A 23,238-nucleotide genomic window follows, 5' to 3' on the forward strand; every position below is an offset into this window, starting at 1 on the left:
TAAAATTATAATCTTAAAATCTGTGCCTTTAAACCCTCCAAAAATATGCCCCGTTCACTTCCTTGGTGCCTCACTGTAACTTCGGTTTTTAAAGAAAAGGACGGACGAGTCAGATTATTTTTTTGTGGTAATCAACATATGTTGGCAATGCCACAAATGCTGTTGATTGAGTTTAACTTGTATTGAACCCGGAATATTCCTTTAATTGTCATGAGAGAAATGTCATGCAAAAAAATCTGCATGGTTCAAAAAATAGACCTCAATTTCTTATATATATACATTTTTTTTCTTTAGGTGAAATTTCCTGATATTTCTACAGAGTTTCACTCTATAAAGGTAACTACTGTAGGTGATTATGCATTTATTATATTTGTTTTAAAATTAAATAGCAATGTTTAGTGAACTAAAAGTATTGTCTGTGCTGTGTGAAACATTGTTTAGCATGCAAGAGTCCAGATTGTTCTGTAGTGGGAATATTTCATAATCCAGTCTGTGTTTAGACAGCACACAGCAGACATGTGTCTCCAGGGAACGTTTCCTAATTTTGAACTCTGCAATACGTCATCAACATCCAAGCATGATATTGGATAAAACCTTGCACTCTTATTTCAGCTTACAGAAAATATGTGTTTGCCTACCTAACATGTCTCTAAAGGACACATTTATGGGTTGATCATACAGTCTTCAGGTTGTCATGGGAACTGATGTACTAGAAGATATGAGGAAATTCCCACTCACCACACCTGCATGAGGCATCATTTCTGGTGTGTGATCATGTCAGGTCAGCTGGTTATTTGTTTAGAGTCTGCACTGCTTGTTTAATGGAGTGGTGTGTTTTGCATTTGGCTAAAGCTGATTTTTAACCAAACTGAGCTTTATAGACAGACAGGAGGTTAAAAGTATCACATAGCTCTTTAAAACATAAGATTGGTCAGGGACGCTGGGTGTGAAGGGGCGGTGTTGAATTGAGCAATAAGGCATGAGAGACCGCGCTATATTGTCATCACTAGGGAGCACGATATATTGGCGGCGGATATATTTTTGGCCTATAACCAGGAAAATAAAAATATTATCGTGCCAATAATGGAATTACTGCAGATATTTTAGCCGATAATTTGTTAGTTTATTTGCTTGCAGCTGAGAATCTCTGACTGCCTGCAGCATCTTTCCTTCAGGCAGAGACTCGGGCAGCTCCGAGTGAAAGTGTGCGTGCCCATACATGGCGCCTTTGTGTGAGTGAGAGCCAAACTCATGTCACTCTGTGTGGATTATTTAAACATCTCTGCACCTTATGTTGTTTTGGGGCTGGTTTTAATTCAGGATCATCTGCTGTGAATAATGACATGCCATTTCCCATATTCTGTTTATGTTTCATGAGGCAATAAATGAAAACGTGACAAAAACATTTATGAATGAAAGTTACATTTATATAGCGCTTTTCTGACACTACACTCAAAGTGCTTTACACAGTGAACAGGGGACTCTCCTCAACCACCACCAGTGTTCAGCATCCACCTGGATGATGCAACGGCAGCCATAGTGCACCAGTACACTCACCACACACAAGCTATTGGTGGAGAGGAGATAGTAGAGATATAGAGCCAATTAATGGATGGGGATTATTAGGAGGCCATGATTGAGAAGGGCCAATGGGGGGAATTTAGCTAGGACACCAGGGTTACACCCCTACTCTTTACTAGAAGTGCTCTAGGATTTTTAATGACCACAAAGAGTCAGGACCTTGGATTAACATCTCATCCAAAGGACGTTGCCTTTTTACAGTATAGTATCCCTGTCATTATACTGGGCCATTAGGACCCACACAGACCACAGGGTGAGCACCCCCTGCTGGCCTCCCTAATACCTCTTCCAGCAGCAACCTTAGTTTTCCCCAGGAGGTCTCCCATCCAGGTACTGACCAGGCTCAACCCTGCTTAGCTTCAGTGGGCAACTGGTCTTGAGCAACAGGTTGATATGGCTGCTGTGATGTTACTGTGTATGTTACTTGGGGCCGATTATTACTCAGAGCACCTATTATGGTTTTTCAAATATTACCTTTCATGTAGTGTGTTATATAGCTGTTTGTGAATGTAAAAAAAGTCTGCAAAGTTTCAAAAATCAAAGTGCACGACAAATGGAGTTATTGACTCCCAAAAGAAAGAACCGACTCTGAACACCTGAAACGAGTCGTTAGTAATTCCAGACTTACTTCCTGTACTAACCTACGTAATTTGGTAACAAAAAACCCGCCTCTAGTCTTCATTGGCTGCTCCCGAACAGCTTTGACCCACCCTCAAACACTACACTAAGCGGTAGACCAATCACAACAGACTGGGACATCTGACCAATCAGAGCAGAGTAGGCTCTCTGAAAGGAGTTTGGAATGAATCCTTTAGAACGGATCATTGAAGGAGTCGTTTTTGACACTGGGAAAAAAAAAGGTAATGCTGCAATTTAAATTATGAGCAAATTAAAGTGTTTTTTGACCTTGGATGCATGTAAATCTATTGTATGAGACCTTTAAAACAAAATTAGGCATGTTTAAAAACCATAAGAGGTGCTCTTGAATGAAACATAAATAGAATGTGGGGAATTGCACATCGTTACTTGCAGCACAGTACTGTGATTAAAACAAGTCCAAACACAACCTAACATGGTTCATAGATCTTGAAATAATTCTCACAGTAACTTGAGATTGTTAAAAACATTAGTTTGTGAGTGAAACGTATGTGCTGCTTGTATTTTATGAGTTGAGACTTCTCTAATGTTTTGACACATGACTATTTGATCTGTATGATGTTACCTATTCCATTATGATTGCTGTGTTCACATTTCATAAGTTATACAGTGGAACAGTCACAGATGAGCACTGTAACAAGCCTCTGTGATAAGACACTGTACCCATTACTGTACTGCTGTTGCTGCTGCATTGGAGTGCACTGCATGAAATTTGACAAAACTTGACACAACTGTTCCTTGTGTGACTTGGTGGAAATCTGCTCTTTTAAATGCATAAGCACACATACAACACAAACCACCGCTGCACACGCAGTTTGGCTGCTATCCTAAATATTACACCATGTATACAGATATCATTGTTTGCATTGTGTGTTTTGTTGTTTAATGTTTGTTACATGCAGTTTATAGCCTCATTATCTCTCTGTTAGTGAATCATCAGGATTACTGTTAACACTCATATAAATTAGGGATGCACCGATCCGATACCTGGATCGGTATCAGCTCCGATACTGCCGTTTTTAAACGGATCGGGTATCGGTCCGACGAGCCCGATCCAAATCCGATACTGTGTGTTAGTCATGTTCGTTACTGTCAAGCTCCAAAAATGACATAAAAGAACCATTAAAACACAATTAAAGTAGTTCATATGACTCGTGAATTATTCAAAGCCACCTGAAGATGTGCAATAGCTGTGAATCTCAAAAAGCTGTTTAATAAGTAATATATAAAATGCACACGCAGCTCCAGCACGTTGGCGCTGCTCTGTTTACACACACACACACTCGTGGCTATTTTTAGCCTCCGCGGTGCGCAATATTTGAGCACTACTCACGTCACGATCTCAGATGTAGATGCTCAATAGTTTGGTTCACTTATAATATGCATTTAGAATGGTGCTGGAGGTCCTCTTTTACCAGAATTTGAATAAGAAGTGAATTAAACTACTGTGAACTTACCTACAAACAGACACATACAGGACTTCCTGGAGAGTTCCGGATGTCAAAATAAAAATGTGAGGGTTTTAAAAGTTAAAGGTGTCACGGAGAGACTCACGGAGGCAGAGATATTAACTCAGTAGCAGGGTTTATTGAACAGATGAATGAAATTAGTGATGTAAATATTGTGAGTAAATCCAGTTGAGCAGAGTGGCAAACAGCAGGTGAGTAATATTCAGACAGGGTATAGACACGATGAACAGATAACTCACAACAGTCTTGTGATTCTTGCAGGCAATAATGAAGACACAGGTATGTTTGACATAGTAGAAAGTTTTGGAGTCTCAGAGATACTATCGATGAGAACAGACAAAGAGTGTGTGTGAAAGCGGGGGTATGTATATATATATATATATATATATATATATATATATATGCAGTCCTTGATTAGCCACTAATGATATGCAGGTGTGTGTAATCAGAATTCAGGGGAGAGTGAGGGCTGTGGCTGCAGTGAGGAAGAAAGAGAGAGAGAGACCGGTGGATCCATGACAAAAGGTGCACGTTTATATTATTATTATTATTATTTGTTTACAAATTATAATAATATTTAAGTTGAATGGGTTCCAAAAAATAACTGTGTGAATGAAAAGTTAACTGATGTCTTACAACTTAATTGAACAAAAAAAAGAGATCTGAATCCTTTAAAGTCCAGATACAAGTTGAAAAAAGTTTGAAAAAAAAAAAAAAACGGCTTATTTTCTACTGAAGACTTGAAGACTGGAATTACTGTTAATTTTGCTGCTACATTATCCAGTATACTAGTTAATAATAAAGTGTTTCTTAATAAGCTATACATTTATATTGAAATAATGTGTAGTTAGAGGTGTTTCTTTACATATTAAAGAGTACTCCCAATTAGTTCCACACAATAATGTAAAGATATTCTAAACTTATTATGCAAAAAACAACATTGGTTTTGGATCGGGATCGGTATCGGCCGATACTGAGATTTCAGATATCGGAATCAGATCAGGAAAAAGTGGTATCGGTGCATCCCTAATATAAATGGGTACCATAAAAGTTATGCAAGTGTATTTTCATTTATTTCTCATACAAATCAGCATTAATCTGTAATATAGACACATTCTTGGTTCATGTTACATCTGCCAAACCTTAAATAGCAACAAGTCCAAATTCCAAGCTTTTAAATGACACATATTTTTCAAATGAGAAGCTTTCGATGAATTAGCTTGCAGTTCCAGGTTAAAGGATTAAAAATTAAAACGTAAAAAAAAAATATATCAGATATCGGTATCGGCCACAATGAGCTGTGAATTATCGGTTATCAGTATCGGCCCAGAAATTCCATATCAAGTGCATTCCCAGTCATGACTGAAGGGCGTCGTTAGGCACAACGCAAAGCTGTGACTATATTCACAATATAGCACGGCCTTGCGCAGGGCAGCCGATAAGGGAGTACAACTGGAACTTTTGTCCTGGGCTTGGGCTTGAGGGGGGTCTTCAATATTCTAGAGCGCATCTTAACGTGTCCAGCAGGTAGCGTCCGGATAACTGTTCTGCAACCCCCTTCCCCCCCTTAATTTATCACGAATAAAGCACAAATGTTGACCAATCAGCATCCAGGACCGGAGCTGTCCAAGAGTGGAACTGTCCGTTTTATAAGTGAGAGCAAACCATTGATCCAGCTCAGGGGAATCGTTGTGAGCTTTGGCCCATTACTCACACGTTGGCTGAATGTCATATGTTTGCTGAAAGATGCTCAAGCTCTCAATTTTCTGTCAGATTAAATGTACAGTAGAATATCTTTTTAGATTGTTCATCCAAAACATGAACAATGCAAACATCTTGAAGATTGTTGAAAAGCAGACTCATAATAGGAAATTACCTCTTTCAGCAAAGGGTGTCTCAGTAAAAGTACAACATTGTGCATTGTGAACATTGAACAATACGGCCAGCATACAGGAAGTCCCCTCCACTGCAGTGTTCCATGTCTTATCCCATTCCCATGCTGCTGCTCTAAATGGTGTAATCAGCAAAACCATGGGCTGGTTAAGACCATTGTTTTGCACAAAATGGTAAATCTGATTAAGAAATGTGTGGAGGTGCAGTGAAGGACCATTCATCATTATGGCTGAATAGAAAATCCATTTGAGTTTACCAAGCCCTACATTTACAGTATTGGTTTTGAAATAGTTCCTTTATTCTTTTTACCTTTATAATTGCTATGGTTAAGTGAATCTGTGACAATAGTTTGTGCAAAGGTTTTAAGCATCAGTAATACAGTACCTGCCCAAGGGCCAAGGCAGATTTATAATGATGTCATGTTGATGTCATTCACTGTTTTCGGATTTGTGCATAATTCCTTGAAATTATTGCTGCAAGCGTGATTAGGCAATTTCTGTTTGTAAAAGTGTAAACGCTCGCAGACAGACATATTTACAGGCTGTAAATACCTTGTGCAGGGGTGGAATTTACTTTGATATGAGCAAGCTGAATCATGTTACTGCATCCACAAAAGTCTAGACTTTGTTCTTGTTAAATGTAGGATTTGCAATGTGAATGCAATGTCGTCATGTTGAGTCTGGTTTGTTTTGATAGCAGCTTGCGATCAGCTGTGTTAGAACTAGCTAGACCTGCCCCAGGCTGATAATGTCATAAGAATACTCGTCGCACATGGATCCACACAGTGTTAATAGAATTTGGCTTCAGAAAATATCTCTTTCTTTTGGGAGTAAAACCTCTTTGAGAAAAGTAAGGTCAGGTTTAGAGTTAGTATTCTAGTAAATATGACACTGGAAAAAGGTTACCACTCATTTCCTGTGGACAGGTATGGCAAGGGATTTGGGAGTTCAAAGTGTTATTGATTATGCTTTAAGGAATTTGAGGAAGAATTAATTTAGTCTTCAAATAATGGTTCACTACAGACCACTTGTTACTTGATTAATTGCATTAACTGAATTGTTAGATATACTGTATTTGTATTTGGGCTGTCAATCGATTAAGATTTTTAATTAAATTAATTACATGACATGCCAATTACTTAATCAAATTAATCACAATTAAACGCATGTATAATTTGTAATAATATAATATAATTATTACATATAACATAAGTAATATATTTGCAGAGAAAGACCCCAAATAACAATACTTGACTATAATGTTTGGCTAGATAATTATATTTCAATAATTATAATATATATTCTAAATAATTTCCATATTATTGAACATCCTATCCTATTAGCCTATTATTGTCCTACAGTTCACAGCAATCCATTTTGCAATTTGAATTTCCCGATCTGTCCGAGAAAGAATAATTTTTAAGGGCTTTTCTAAGGACGTGTCAAAGTACACATGCATCAGACAAATGCTTTTGGAGCATCTAACTTTGGTTTCGTTGCATCATAAACAGCGTTTTTAGGTCACTGTGTCAAGTTAAACATAGTTTGAAACTTAGAAAAACACGTCTCTTGAACCAGTACTTTCGGAATTGTGCAAGCCTGAGTGTAGTTTGTTCTCTCTACAGCTGCGCATTGCCTATACAGCTAGAGTTTCGCTTATTGCCCCCTGCTGAAAAAAGGTGGTACTTCAATCTTGAATTGCTCCAATGGTAGGAATATTTCTTATTATACAGTTAGTTCCGGTCTTTGAATCTGATTGGATATGAGGCATTCCAAGAGTGCTGATAGCTCACACCGTCAGCACTGGGACTCTTTACTGTTTATATCACTTCTGCTTGTGTTCGTGGCATTCCAAACTAAAGACAAAGTAATCAAACACTCTCAGGGCGCCTAGATATACGTTTCCGAGTTGGGAGATGTAAACTTTCAGCATAGCGGAATAAGAGTTCCACAAGATATATACAAGTATGAAACTGCCGTCCTTCTCGTTTTCTCTCCGACAACAAAACACTTGAACGTGAGTTCTACTATCACACTACAGCCGAGGAATAGAGTGCTGATAGCCAGACATAAAGCACTCTTGCTCATGTGATATTATTTTATTACCATCCAGGGACATGATTAATTGTGTTTAATTGTGTAAAAAAAATTGTTTTTAAATAATGATTTGCACTGAATTAACATGTTACATCAACAGTCCTTATTTATATTTTTTAAAGACTCTGTGAAATGGCTTAACAAGCTCAGTTTTATTTCCTTTTGAAACAGAAAGTTGGGGCTGAACCTAGGAAGGTCTCGACTTTTTTTTAAATAGCCAGTAGTCTTTAGTTCATGTCATAGGCACTTTCAAAATGAATACATTCCTTCCACTTCACAACCAATTGATGGTTTAAAAAGAAAATGAAGTAAGAGTGTTAGCCCAACCAAAGACACCAGTGAGCCATGATTTGCTACTTTCTGTTTATAATTTACGGGGTGGGGAAGTTTTCATTAACTGTAGATAGAGAGCATTTTATTAGACAAAATAATATATGTGCCCATGCGAGCCAAAGGAGTCAATATTTATCATCCATTTTGCTAGAAGAAAAAGATTTATGACTTCACATTTAAGTGGAATTAAAAAGGCCACAAAACTCAAATGTGTAATATTTATTTTTACCATGACAGTTTGAGAATTGTTTAAGTGTATGTGAGGAATCCTCCATTCAGTCTCTGCTGCAAAGTGTGGTTGCCATAGAAGCAGCACTTGGTTTCTCTGGCCAAACTGGAAGACTTGAGACTAATGGCATGGTAGAAACCCTCTGAGATTTCAAACACAGTCTGTCATATATCAGAAAACATCTCCTGACCTTTTTATTGGAATAATTCTAAACAGAGACCACACTAGTGCACAGTTTACAGTATAAAGTAGCTAATTAAAATAAAATCAACCTTATACATCAGTTACAGCTCAGATCAGCATATTGACACATATTTCATATTGAATTTCATGACTGTAAGGGACATGGGGGCAAATAGGGCCAGGCAAAACTGGCAGATCACACACACTGGATAGACCAAACAGTTTCGATCAGGCACGTACACAGATATGTCAAAAAAGGAGCAAATAATGTGGCTTGTGGCCTTACAAATAAAAGTTTGCATCAGATGGTAATACCATGGCACTGAATGTTGTACTCTGGTATTTGCATGGCACTCTGAGGTACTTTAAAGAATAATCATTCAGGTGACCTTTGGGCCAGGTTGTGACCACCTCACCCAGAGTCAGACATACTGTTGATTTACAAAACCTTGCAGGAATAGTTTGCCCAAAAATGACAATTTTGTCAGTCTTGGCTTACCCTCATGTCCTTCCGATGCTATACTTGCAATGTAGACAGTTTTGTTGATGTATAATGGGAGTGATCTAGTTTTGTCTTATCATTCACTCTCAGTGTAGACATGGTGTAAGCCTGACCAAATAACCCCCGTTACGGTCACATTCCTCAAAGCTTCATATTACATATGAGCACATAGACAGTAATAAGAAAAGGACTGAAAATGGACACCAGTGCTTTCTGAATGGAAAACTCTGCTCTTATGGGTGTGTGCACTGCCAGAAATGAAATCTATGAGTCATATTATTTTTTTTTTCAATCTGGCCTTTAGAGAATTTTTATCTTGAAGCTAAATCTTAATAGCCTATACTCTGAAACAAGATGAAGCAAAAATGTTGGCTTTATTCATAAACCAAGTGGCATATTATTTTAAATAAATATAGCACAAGCACACTTTCAAACAGAACATTTCACAAAAAGAAGTTTGTATGGTTTTAAATGATTAAATAATAGATATATTATTCAAAAAAAGCATTGGGGCACTTTCTGGTTGTCAGACTAAAGGTGCGGTCATATTTACTTATGCACAGCTAAATTCTGCGTGCGAAGGAGGAGAAACCAGCAAAAAAAACTAATTGCCAAGCAGCCTCTTTTTAATGCTGCACTTTATACTCTGGGAGAGTGAAGTTTAAAAAAAACTCACTGCTAAAATTATCCTTGTCCATTGTGTATATTCAGTTTAGCTGTGTACGAAGCACGGCCCACAACATCACTACCAAACCAAGCAACTTCCTATTGGTCAACATGGTGAATTCGCCTGTCTTCACAATTCACCAAACTTGAACTCAATGCAAAATCCACAAGTAGCTATTGCTGCAACCCGGACATCTCCAAATCGGGGTGTAAACTCTAAAAGAGGGTGGAAAAACACCAGAAGGGGACGGGGTTACTCCAGAAGGGGTTTGGGCCCACTCCAAATGGCTGTATGTCTTTGCTGGCGGTTTGGAGCTCAGCCTGCAGCTATATCCTTCTCTAAATCTGCAAGGGGAAATTCTTCACCACCAGAAGTCCATAGCGTGAAATTTATGATTGTGCAGATTCCCTTTGATATGACTGTATCTTGCCCGAAATTCTGTAATAAAGACTCAAAGACTGAGGTGCCTTTCTAATAAATATTTAATGAACACACTTGCAAGGTGGACTCAAAACCATACAGAGACTCTAACTCCGACTGGTGGTGAGCAATGAAACCTTCAAATTCTCTAGCTTATATGGGCCCTAGTAGGCAGCTGGATTTCAGCATTCAGCATTCCTGATAACAGACTCACTCTCAGCTAATAATTGGTTTCTCTTTGGGGCCAGCCGCCCCCAGCTCCACCCTCCCCAACCTGCCCCAATCATTTGTTAGATAAGAAAAAAGCAGACAGGAGTGGTACAAGGCCACACTGTCTCCACAGGTGCAGGGAGTGTGAGTTTTAGTCATGCACCCAGAGAGAAACACAGAAAAACACACAGTATATTCACTCAGGACTTAATGTATGATTGTGATTACACATTACTTAGTATTTAGTATTAAAATTTACAGATGGTAAATGTGACTGTGCCTTATGAGAAACATGTCCATAGTATGGATGTGACAGGGTGGTTGACTAATCGACTAGTCGTCTAACAACTGACTAATCAATTAGTGGGGTTGACTACTAATACTAACATTAATATCTTTAGTGGTGGTGGTGGTTTTAATGGGAGACACAACTCTGAAATTAATTGAGAGATGTAACTTAGAGAGCGTTTTTCATGATGTTAGCTTGCTGTGCTTAACAGTGAATTGCAGTCAGCACAGTAAAACCGTCTGAAAAAAAAGTTGAGTCTCTTTAATGCTTTAAGTTTAGTCTTTTTAAGTGCTGTTTTTAGAGTAATCTAAGCAGCACATCAACAATACATACCAAGACGATCACTGTCGGATGTTAAATCCACTGTTGTGAGTAATATTCCCATATTTTTGAGGTTGTGGAGAGATTAAAGTCTTTTGCTGATTTTGTCTGTCACTGCTCAAATAAATACAGTAGTTGCAGTAAAAAAAGGTTTAAACTGCTTGATGTTGTGATGTGAACTACAGTACTGTGCAAAAGTCTTAGGCACATAAGATGTTTCATAAACACATTTGTCTTAAGATGGTTATTTATATCTTCAGCTTTAGTGTGTCAATAGGAAATATACATTTTATACTCCCAAACATTCTTTTGCAAAGAGAATAGAATAGAAGAACAGGGCACTCTGCAAGAGATGGCATTGCCCCCACAGAGTCCCCCACTGAACATCGTGTCAGTCTGAGATTACATAAAGAGACATAAGCAACTGAGACAGCCTAAATAGATAGAAGAACTGTGTTGAATTCTCCAAGAAGCTTGGTACATCCTAGCTGACAACAACCAAGAAAAACTGTGTCCAGGTGTACCTAGGAGAATTGGGGCTGTTTTAAAGGCAAAGGTGGTCACACCAAATGTTTTTTTAACTTGTTTTATGTTTACTGAACTTTGTATGATGTTAATTGGTATATGAAAACTATTTATGGCATTGTTTTTGAAGACATCCTCACCTTGCAACATTTTTCACAAGTGCTTAAAACTTTTGCACAGTACTGTAGATATGTACCCGCTAGGACTGCACGATATGGAGGAAAAATGCAATATGCGAAACCATAATCCTATGATGGCCTCATCGCAGTGCGCAGAACATCGGAACCCCCACCGCTCAAATAATCTGAAGTTTACTAGAATAAAAAAATTAACGTCTATACCAGTGATCACAAACATAGTTGTCTTGTATTCCAAATTGCATATAGACTGCATATAATATACACATTTTTACCATAAGCTATGTGGCAGATATTAAAAAAATAAATAAAAAACAAAATATATATATGACTATAGAGTTTATTTCAACATATCATGTTGTGAAATATTTGATTTATTTTTACACTGTAATTCAAGTTCATATTTATTTCATAATTATTTAAATGTGGGGCTTGTATTTTGAAGATTGTTGTCCAGAGGCACTTGACATAGACATTGAGACTGAGAGGAATGATTTCACGGCATAATTAATTCATTCAAAACCCGTCCTTTGATATATCCACACAGATCCACAGCGGACAATAAACAATCTAAGTTTGAGTTTGTATACTGTCGTCTGGTATCATTATTATCTGCACACACACAATGCAGAGTGAAACAGTGCCTGTTAAAGCAGCGTATGCGCAAATGTGACACACTCCATCATTTGAGTCAGAAGTAGTTTTTGGATGAACACTATTTTAGTCTCAGCTTTCAAATTCTGTCACTTTTATCACAAAACTCAAATAATAAATGTTGTTTTAAAGGAATAGTTCACCCAAAAATGAAAATTTGCTGATATTTTACTCACCCTCAGGCCATCCAAGATGTATCTGAGTTTCTTTCTTCTTCAAAACAGAATTTAAGACTTTTAGGATTTCATTTCAGGCCTCCTCCACTAAACAATGCAAGTGAATGTCCTCCATTTTTTGACGGTCCAAAATGCATATTTAGGGTGCATCAAAATAATCCACACGACTCCAGTTGACAAATAAAGTTCTTCTTCTTTTTAGAAACAAAACAATACTTATATACTTTTTAACTTCAGATGTTCGCTTCTGTACATCTCTGTGATGTTCGCTCATGAGAGGGATGATGTAAGCTCATTGGTAAGGTCACGCGTCACATGGAGGAGTCAGGAAGCGCGTCATTGTTTACAAGAGAAACTTGTGTCGTTCACAAACCAAAACAGTCCAAAGCAATTTCAAAACAATATAAAATAAAATAAAATAAAATAAAAAATAATTTCCAAATAATAATTAAAAAAAAAAAAACAGTGTAAACAATGACGTGCTTCCTGACTCCTCCTCCACGTGACACGTGACCTTACCAACGAGCTTACATCATCCCTCTCATGAGTGCACATCATGGAGATGATATTGGGGCCTTTTTTATTTCTTATTTTTCTTACTTTGATAGTTTTGTGCAATAAGATGTTATAGTTATTTAGCCCATTTATTTGTTGTAAATTAATTATTTGTTGAATTGAATGTCACAATGTTGAAGTGCTGCACTTAGCATCCGTATATCCCTCTAAAAGCATCTGATTGGGGTTCTTCAAACAGCTGAACGACTTGTCAATTTTGCACATCCCTAGTCCATAGTTAATGTGATGATCAACACCTATGGTTACTCTGTAGAACACCTGTGTGAACTTAAGGGGTGATGCAAGACCCATCTGATCTGTCTCTGGGTTTATTTTGCGATAATGACTGGCTGACTGCACGTTTTCTCTTACTTAGTTTGATTTTGTAGTTTAGTACTATTCTTCCCATGGTTGAAAGTTCCTTTCTCCTCTGCTAGCTTTGGTTTGAGAGTGAATTCTTCTGCCCGGTGGCCTTGATTGACCAGGACTGGGATTGATTGTTCAACACACAGCTCTGATAGCAGACATGGCAGTCATGATGGCTTTGACTGGCACTCTGATGGTTTGAGGTTAACTGCTGATCCCAGTACAGCAGTAAATCACAGGACTGAGTTGATGGAACAGAGAGTGAAGAGCAGGCTGCTTTTCATCTCTATTTGCTTAATTAATTTTTGTATTGATTTGGCAGCTTTCATGAGAATCTTTGTGGTATTCGATGCAAGACACAGACACTATGTTCTCTTGTTTGTCTGCTTAAAGTTAGGAATTTGAACAAACTCCTAACCCTTAGGCTATGTCCACATTAATCCGGATACATCTAAAAACATAGTTTTCATTTTCAAAATGCTCTCCATCCACACTGCCTTTTTCCACTGTTTTCCAAAAGTTGCTCATCCACACTGAAATGTATGAAAACTCTTAAATCCCCTTACTGCGCATGCAAAAAATTGCCTTTCCATGTAGGGGCTGAAACACAATTGTCCTCATGTTCCGTCGCTGGACAGCAATTCTGAGTAAACTTCCTATCACCTTTGAAGGAATGTAATGTGAAGGATGTACAAAGTAACATTTATCTTTAACAACTCTATCAAAGTCAATTGCAGGCACAACAACGCCACTAAAACATGGTTATCATAACATCATAAACCAAAACAATCATAACATGATTGTTTTGGTTTGAATGGATCACGTGACTGCATCACATGATACGTCGTATTAGTTTTCAGATATCTCCGTTTTAGGGCGCTTATACACTAGGAAAAGCGCCGATGGAGTATTTGACGCATGGAACTGCAAAAGCTCAGTTTAAAAGGCGTGTTCCACAGAGGGAAGAGGCAGTCACGGATCGAGATGGCTATTTAAAATATGTATTTTTGACAATGTACCAGTAAGCACTGAAACGTCTTTTGGCTCTCTCTCCACAATTACTATCTTTTTAACCTGACAGAGGAAGATAATAGAGGACAGGGGATGAATACACCGCTTGTTTGATTTTGTCCGCCATGTTTTTCGATTTTTACAGTGCAGCTAGTCCCACCTCTCTGAGATTTCCATTGGTCAATGGATGCAATCCCCAGAGTGTGTTGCAGCAAAAGTTTAAATGTTCTCAACTTTTGGTCGCATGATGAAGCCCTTGCGTTTTCTCTGTTCATCCTTCCGATGCACAATCCCCTTTTAAATCAATGCGTTCGCAGAGTTCTCCGACACAGCGTTAACTCTAGTGTGTAGGCGCCCTTACTTGTCCTCACTACAACGTGAAGACACCGTTTTTCAAATTTATCCACTTGGGAGAGCATTTAAAAAAAAAAACCCAGCTTTCGCTGTCAGAAACGCTGTCTCAGTGTGGATGGAAGGACAAAACGTAGAGAAATAGATGCGTTTTCAAACTAAAATGTATTAGTGTGGACGTGGCCTTAGTATTTAATGAACGATACATCCAATCATGCAGTTTATTGAGGAGAGGTTATATTAGGCCTATTACTTTTCTAAACAAATTATGGAATGATCTGACCAAGCCATATCTAGGGAACAGAATATCATAGATACTTGAGGGTGAATTGTAAAGTGTAAAAATATATAATATCTATTAATTATTGGTCAAATTGATATTCTTAGATATAGTTCTCCTCCTGTTTGCTTATCATTTCTGACCCTCCTGTCTTGCACCCTAGGTCTGTACTATCAGAGATGCTCTTGATTCGCTGACTACTCCCTGTTGGACTGCTCTCTCTGAGCACTGCTCTATGGCTCTTTGGGTTGACGTGTGAAAAGCAGTCAAGCTGGACACCACGGTATCGCCCCCCACTGCCACAGCCTCAGCCCTGCCCACCCCTATCTCCCCTCAAAACCCCCATCCTCATTGCCAACGCCTCCACTCCCCACCCACCACTGCTCCACACCAGCAGGAGGAGCAGTATGTAAGCGAGATCACCGTCAATGATGACTCCAAGATTTGCAGAGATGCAGGAACCATCACAGGTAAGAGTGCAGAAAATTCAAAGGTCCAGGACTGTTACAATGTAAAAGGCTGATGCTCATGGTGATCAGATCAAGTATAATGATTTTATCTTGAGTTGTATTCTGTTCACCTTAATGTGTTTCCAAGATTCTTCACCTGATTGTGTTATTGCTAGTTTTATATATATCTTTTTTTATTGTCAACAGTCAGATAATGGTTTTTCAATGGATGATGGCAGTGTCAGAAGTTAACTTTCTCCATAAAGGGGCAATATTTGCCCCCTGAATTGTTTTAGGTATTTGTAAAATGTTTGGATGAAAAGTGTAAAAGTTGCTTCTAATAAGCCTTTCTGAAAGACTCCCTCAATTACTCCCTTCTATTTTTAAGCATGAGTAATGCTATGAGGACTACTCACAAAGCGCTTTTTGGGCTCCATTATTTATGAAACTAGGCCACTTCTGAGTCATAAAGTTTGTCTTCTGGACTGCACCAATCATCAGCAAACACTGATGCCAGACCTGTGCTGTCATTAACTTCATGATCCTATAGCTCCCGGCCTGGATTCTATGACTGTGATTTTGATTATTTTTGTTATGTGACACATTTTTACTGATCTTGGGTCAGTTGCTTAGATTTTTAGCCTTTTTTCTGACAGTTGAAAAGAAGCTAGTCCAAGAAGTTCAATCAATTTACATGTATTAGGGAAATGGAGACTCTTCTTAGCTCATAAGACTGGCACAAACACTGTTTTCCCCTTGGTCATAAATTTGGGTAATATCTGACCGACTAACAATCAGAGTCAGAAGTTTTCCACCCAGTGTATTAAAAAAAAAACTGCTGTGTGAGTTTGTCAGGCTGGAATTCTGTCTTTTTGTTCCAGTGTAAATGTGTTCAGGTCTATCCTTTGGAGTACAGTGATGACAGACAGACCGGTTGCTAAGGTGATCTAAGTGGTTGTTAGAGTATTGCTATGCGGTTGCTAGGATGCTCTAGGTCAGCGGTGCCCAACCAGTTGATCCCGATCTACCAGTCGACCACGTTATCCTTGTCAAACGATATTATCCTTTATTTATATTGGCTCAATAATGAACTTAAAAACAGTATTTTAATTTTGAATTTTGAACCAAACCTCCCTGTACTCTACAAATAAAATAATGTTCGGAATACATTTTCAATCTTCTTTCAGTTTGTGTATTCTTATGTTCAACACATTGCACATTTATTTCTTATCTATAATTACGTTTTTGAACCAGTGAATTATGTTTTCTAAAACCAGGTGTTCTTTTTTTTTTTTTTTTTTTTTTTTTTTTTGTCAATTTTCCTGTATAGTAGGGGGCCTGGGTAGCTCAGCGAGTAAAGTCGAATCCAGGGTGTGCTGAGTGACCCCAGCCAGGTCTCCTAAGCAACCAAATTGGCCCAGTTGCTAGAGTGGGTAGGGTCACATGGGGAAACCTCCTCGTGGTCGCTATAATGTGGTTCGCTCTCGGTGGGGTGCGTGGTGAGTTGTGCTTGGATGCCGCGGAGAATAGCGTGAAGCCTCCACACATGCTATGTCTCCGCAGTAACGCGCTCAACAAGCCACGTGATAAGATGCGCGGATTAACGGTCTCGGATGCGGAGGCAACTGAGATTCGTCCTCCACCACCCGGATTGAGGTGAGTCACTACGCCACCACGAGGACTTAAAAGCACGTTGGGAATTGGGCATTCCAAAATGGGGAGAAAAGGGGAGAAAAAATTTTTCCTGTATAGTGCAAATTCTCGCCTCAATCCGGGTGGCGGAGGACGAATCTCAGTTGCCTCCGTGTCTGAGACCTTCAAGCCGCGCATCTTATCACATGGCTTGTTGAGCATGTTACCGCAGAGACCAAGTGTGTGTGGAGGCTTCACGCTATTCTCTGCAGCATCCATGCACAACTCACCACGCACCCCACCGAGAGCAAACCACATTATAGCGACCACGAGGAGGTTACCCCATGTGACTCTACCCTCCCTAGCAACCGGGCCAATTTGGCTGGAGTCACTCAGCACGCCCCGGATTCGAACTTGCGACCCCAGGGGTGGTAGACAGCATCTTTACTTGCTGAGCTACCCAGGCCCCCTCAGTCATGCAGGAACTTTAAATTATCATGTTAGATTTGCTTCTCTTTGTCTAAGCTCTTGATTGATTAAAAGGAAATGTGATATGTTTTTGAAAGGACAGTCCTTAAAACAGGTGGTCTAATCTAATCTGGCCTTTCATTATACAAAGGTGCATTTTAATCAAATAAAAGAATCTCAATCCATATGTCGATCTTGTGTGTTTACCAGTAGTGCGTGTGTGTGTGTGTGTGTGTGTGTGTGTGTCCAGCTCTGATCTGTGGGCAGTAGGATAGCATTGAATTTGAATGGGTCTGCATATCCAGATTCTTCCATCACTGGAGGTAAATGCTTTACACCAAATTAATGTAACTGGCAAGTTTAACTGAATTTTTGCCATCATTTTCTAGCTGTTGCAGTTTTTCCTGTTGCGTCCTGGAAACACATTGTGTGAGTGCTTGACAACAAGGCTCTGATGGATTTTCTCTGCTTGTCTCTTTGGCCTGTAGTTGTATAACCCTATTATGTTTATGTGTGTCTGTTTGTGATGAGAATACAGACCAAAGAAGTTTTTGGTCACTTCCTCAGCTTAAGATGTCCCCAGAGACAAAGGAAGGGTGGGAAAAAGACCTCTGATCAGTTACTTTTTAAATCAAAACATATAACGGGCATTTTTGTCAGTGTTTTGTAATGAGTTATCTACCAGTCTTATCTGAAACATCTACTAAAAAAAGGATTTGGCCAAAGTTCTCTCATGTAAAAATTTTCTCAAGGACACTGATTTTCTAGTAAAGTGAGGTATTTCAGTGTAGCTGTATGCTGGACATACAGTGGCCCCAAGAAGTACACTTAGAAGCGTATGAATGTCTTTGTATTATTTACCAAAATAATGCTATGTGGTTTATATTTTAACGAAGTAAGAGCAACACACCAAGAAAATGTGTAACCAAAGCTTGTTACAGTAGGTTTCGAATGATAAAACAATATATATAGTGTTTTTTTTAAATAAAAACATTATTTGGACACTTGGTGGAACATATACACAGTTAATATGATGAACTACACCTGTGTGAACATCTGCTAGGACACCTGTGTAAACTTGAGGGGAACTGACTTATTTTGATAATAATATATTTGACATATATTGATTTAAAATCACCTTGAGGCCAATTGGTTAAAAATAACTGCAAAAAGTGTTTCAGAAAATTGAATTAAGTTCTTGCTTCATTTGTTTGCAGGTTCCACCTGGTTTGATATTTAATATCAATGAAATTATAATTTTTTTGGCCACTGTATGTGATCTCACAGGGCAGATAATTAAAAATCTTCAGTCATTAGACTGTACTGATAACTAATGCTTAGCTGGCAGATTCACAGTCAGGTTATGTGTTACTTATTGACCAGTGTTGGATGTAATGCATTACTAAGTAATTCATTACTGTAATTAAATTACTTTTTCATTGGAAATCAAAAGTAAGGGATTACTCTTATTTTTTCAGTAATTTAATTAGTTACTTCTGATGTAATTGCATTAAATACTGTATAGACTATAGAACAGTTCTATATAAAACAATAGTGAATTTAAAATCGAAAATTAGCATCTAATGTTCTTTGGCCAATTCATGAATAATTTATTTGATTTTCTATGATTTATTTGAAAGAATTAAAAGAACAGTTTCATGTCTGTTCTTGTATTTTTCATCTGGTCTAGGTTGATAAGGGTTTTAGAAAGTAGTTAGTAATAAGTAATGCAATTACTTTTCAGACAGAGTAATTAGTGCAGTAATCTAATTAAACTGTAGAAGATGTAAATAATAGTTAGTAATTCATTACTTTTTAGAGTAATTTACCCAACACTGTTATTGACTAATTATAATTTATTTGACACATTATGTGAGTTTGGTGTGTTAAAGGTGCACTCAGTAACTTTTGTCTTTGTGTCATCTTGGATTTACACTGACACCTAGCGGCTTGGATGCAGCATCATTTAAAATCAATCGTTTTCAGTTTCAGATGCCATTGTAGAAATGTAGTTTTCACAGTCAGACATGATTACTTTAATCAATGAGTGAAAGTGTCCAATAACAGGACGGTTACTGAGATTAAGCGAGTAGTATTTGGCTGGTCATGTGATTCTAACATGGCAGCCCCCATGTGTGGACCCTCTCCATGTAGAATAAAACAGCTTTTATTAGGTTACTGATATGACTGGAGTCTTCATTTTAATGTGAGTGCTCATGATTTCATACATATATTGCACAATTACAATTCATGTCTTGAGGAGTTAAACTTTTTTTTTTTTAATTACAGAGTGCACCTTCTAAGTTGGTTTTAGCTCTGCTGAATACTTCAGCGGTAATCACTGACTGTCATACTGTATAATCTGTTCAAGGCCCTTCCTGAGATTTACTCTGCTGTTAGCACAGATTCACAATGGTTCAATTTGCATAGTGGAAATACTGGGCCGCATTGTCCTCCTGCTCTCAACGAGTAGCACGTAGGTTTTCATATTCTAAGCATATCATTGAATACTGTACATGGCATCACATCTCTGTTTATAGGCTATATACATAAGCGGTGGGTGAATGAATTGCAGTGTAAAGGTACATCGAATAAAATTAAGTAAATAAATAACATTTAAAATACAAATACAATTTTCCCATCTGAATCCATACATTAATTTCAAGATTTTCAAATTGCAGGTTCTGCCTAGCGTACAGTGTTCACACTCCATACAAAACACTCCAAATGAATAAATTGTTGATTATTGTTATTTGCACAGACACCAGTATTGATATTGATAATTATACATCTCAAATTGATGCCTGTCAATCCATCATTCTTTACATAACACGTAATATGCGTGCACATGACGTCATCGTTTTCAAAAACTTGCACTTTGAAACCCGTTTTCAAAAGTTTGCGTTTTCAGGCCCCAAAACGCCATTGTCGTGTAAACGAACAGCCAAAACGCATAAAAAGTTTTCCGTTTTTAGTTGAAAACCTTGTCGTGTAAACAGCCCCTTAATAAAGCACTGACAAACTTACTAAGCATCCACTTACAGAAATGTACCATTTAACTTTTAGTTTCATTGCATACATTGCAAATGGTTCACCTTCACGGGCATGTGGAAGTTTAGTATGGTTCAAGTTTTGTAACCTGCTCTTCCTTCACTGAAGGACACAGCAGACTGTCAGTGTGTGAGATCATCACCCCCACCCCCTCACACCATTGTGTTTTCCATGTTTTGCTTTTATATGTGATTAGATATGAGTGTTTGGTAATACCACTGGCTGTTCATTAGCATATGAAAAGCTTTAGGTCATGCAACCTACTTTTCTAGAAGCTCGCTGGCCACATTATCATGGCACGCTGCCATCTTGTGGAAGTCTAGGATCAGTGGTGGTCGTTATGTCCCACTTTCCAACGAACCACTGTCAACACTGTAGCCTATGTTTGCTCATTTTGATTAATAAGCTTTTAAGATAAAGCAGTCAGATTTGTCTGAAGGGCAGGCTTGTAATATATTTTTGTGTCTTCATCCATCAGGAAAAATATTTAACCCAAATGTAAACATTAAATGGTTCCACATCATTTGCAGGTTTGACTTATTTGAATTTCATATGATTCTGTTGTGCCAGGGCTTGACATTAACTTTTTGGCTCATGCGCCACTGTGGCTAGTTCTGTTACAAAGTTCTTAGCCACATATCATTTGCACTAGCCAAAGTTCCCCATCCCACAAAAAGTAATAAAGGTTAACTGGAGACTGTAACTGCATCCATTTGTTTGGACATTGTTTATCTGAATGAGAGTGATACGAGTTAAGCAGCACACAGGCCTAATGATTTCAATCATCTCTTGGAATATCTGAAAGCAAACATGACCAGTTAAATACAGAAGTAGGATAGAAAAGGAGGAAAACTTTGTCAATAATTTGTTCATAGTTTATGGAAGTCCAGACTTTATACCCCTTCATTCAAAATTGTACAGGACTTGCCCTTATAAAACTTTACTATTGTTCTTTCATTGTTTAACAGTGCCATTCATAATAATACGGCCATTACCACAGGTAAGACCATGGATGGCTCTTAATTACTGCGGTTAGATCAATGTAGATAGTCTTTCTAAAATAATAAACTATAGTATTTTTATTTGTTATGAAAAAACTAACAGTCTGAACAATTAGAAATTGTAACTGCAACTTTCACAGTTGTAATAAAAATGAAGTTTAATGCTACATCCACATTAATCCGGATAGCTCTGGCTGTCCAGTCTGTGACATTCACAGAGTTTTCAATGCAGGAAAAACCCTGAAAACATCACCCGTCAAAGTGGCTAATAAGAATGACTGCCGTAATCTATACGCATTTTGGCGAGTGGGTGGGTGTTAATGTTGAGCCCTGTGTGTAACAGATATTTTTCCTCTGTTAAAAGGTTTTCTCTGTTAAAAATGAAGCCTTTTTCGTTTTTAAACAAAAAACTGTTTAAAATTATATGTGTTGTGTGTCACATGCACAACTGTGAGATTTTGCTACATCAAATAAATCTGTCAGACGTGGCTCTAGTAACACCATTATTACTGTTGCTATTAAGGCATGACTTTACATTTTAGACACCAGTTATGCCACCCCAACCACATTTTCACGTTTTAGTATGTTTACTTGTTCAATTACAGTAGGCTTTGAATTTTTGAATTTGAATTAAACTCATTGAGAGACAAGTTACCGGTAGTGTTTCTGTGTTTGTGTATATTTTGTGATAAATTGGTAGTCAGCCTTGTTGTAGTTTTGAAGCTGTTGCCAAAGACAGATGGCTTGTTCTGACTCACAGGAAAGATTATCTCAGAATGCCCAAAACAGAGGCAGTGTTTGAGTACCTTTGCCATGGTAATGTAACACTGTTGTGTGGTTTGGCAGGGCTGTGTTTGCCATGACGTAGGGCCAGACAACTCAACTTAACAGCCACTGTATTGCTGTACACCCCCAACACCTCTTACTGTTGCTGACTGTAAAACTCCAAGCACATTTTTATTTTATTTTCCAGTATTTTTTTACTTGAGATGCCAGAATTAAATCTGCATCTTATGCAGCAGTTCCAAGTATTAAATTCCAAGTTCAAACTATTGGAACTATTTGAATATATTCAAAATATTGAAACATCAGTTCCAAGTTTCAATATTTAATGCCAGTATTGAACTACTATCCCTACCAGGAGCTGATCTCAAGAGTGTTTGTGTTTTATCGTCAATGCAGCACATCACTAATTTTTAGATTGGTCACTGCTTTGCAGTGATGTGTATTGTGAAACACACTATTCAAATAAAAATGACTTGACTTATTAAGATATTGGCAGTGAGGACACTGCAGAGTCAAACAGTCTCAAACAGTAAAGGCAGTTTGATAGTACTGCTCTTGACCTATTGTGAGATGATCTCAAAGTATCACACTTCATTTCAGCAGCTGTCAACTGTCTCAGCAATCTGATTGGCTTTATGCTAAAGATTCACATTCATCTGGTTACACAACTCATCTGTCACATGTGTTGAGATGCCTGTTTGCATTTCCCACATGTTACTCTCACGATACTGCTGACTCTTGAAAACCTCAAATAAATGGAGTAGAAAGTAGGTTTTAATCATCAGGTGCAGACACAAGACTCACCTCTTTAGTTAAAAGACTATTGTATGCACTTAATAGACTAAATCTTGTGTTGACTGTTCATCTGCATTAGCTTGTTACTGCGTTCATTTCTTTGCAGGTGTGTAGGCAAGTAAGATAATAAGGTATTTCCTTATATAGGTAC

The 23,238-nt window shown here is 38.0% G+C and overlaps 1 protein-coding gene across 1 annotated transcript in view; it reads left to right on the top strand.

Moving 5' to 3' along the window:
- Positions 1-15,177: 15,177 nt before the first annotated feature.
- Positions 15,178-23,238, top strand: part of trak1a (trafficking protein, kinesin binding 1a) — a 59,831-nt gene continuing 51,770 nt past the window's right edge. The window contains exon 1 of the mRNA XM_051721335.1: positions 15,178-15,375. The gene's annotated coding sequence lies outside the window, so the exon portion shown is untranslated. The remainder of the gene's footprint in view (positions 15,376-23,238) is intronic.

The sequence above is a fragment of the Myxocyprinus asiaticus genome, chromosome 16 (genome assembly GCF_019703515.2).
Source record: "Myxocyprinus asiaticus isolate MX2 ecotype Aquarium Trade chromosome 16, UBuf_Myxa_2, whole genome shotgun sequence".
Lineage (NCBI taxonomy): Eukaryota > Metazoa > Chordata > Actinopteri > Cypriniformes > Catostomidae > Myxocyprinus > Myxocyprinus asiaticus.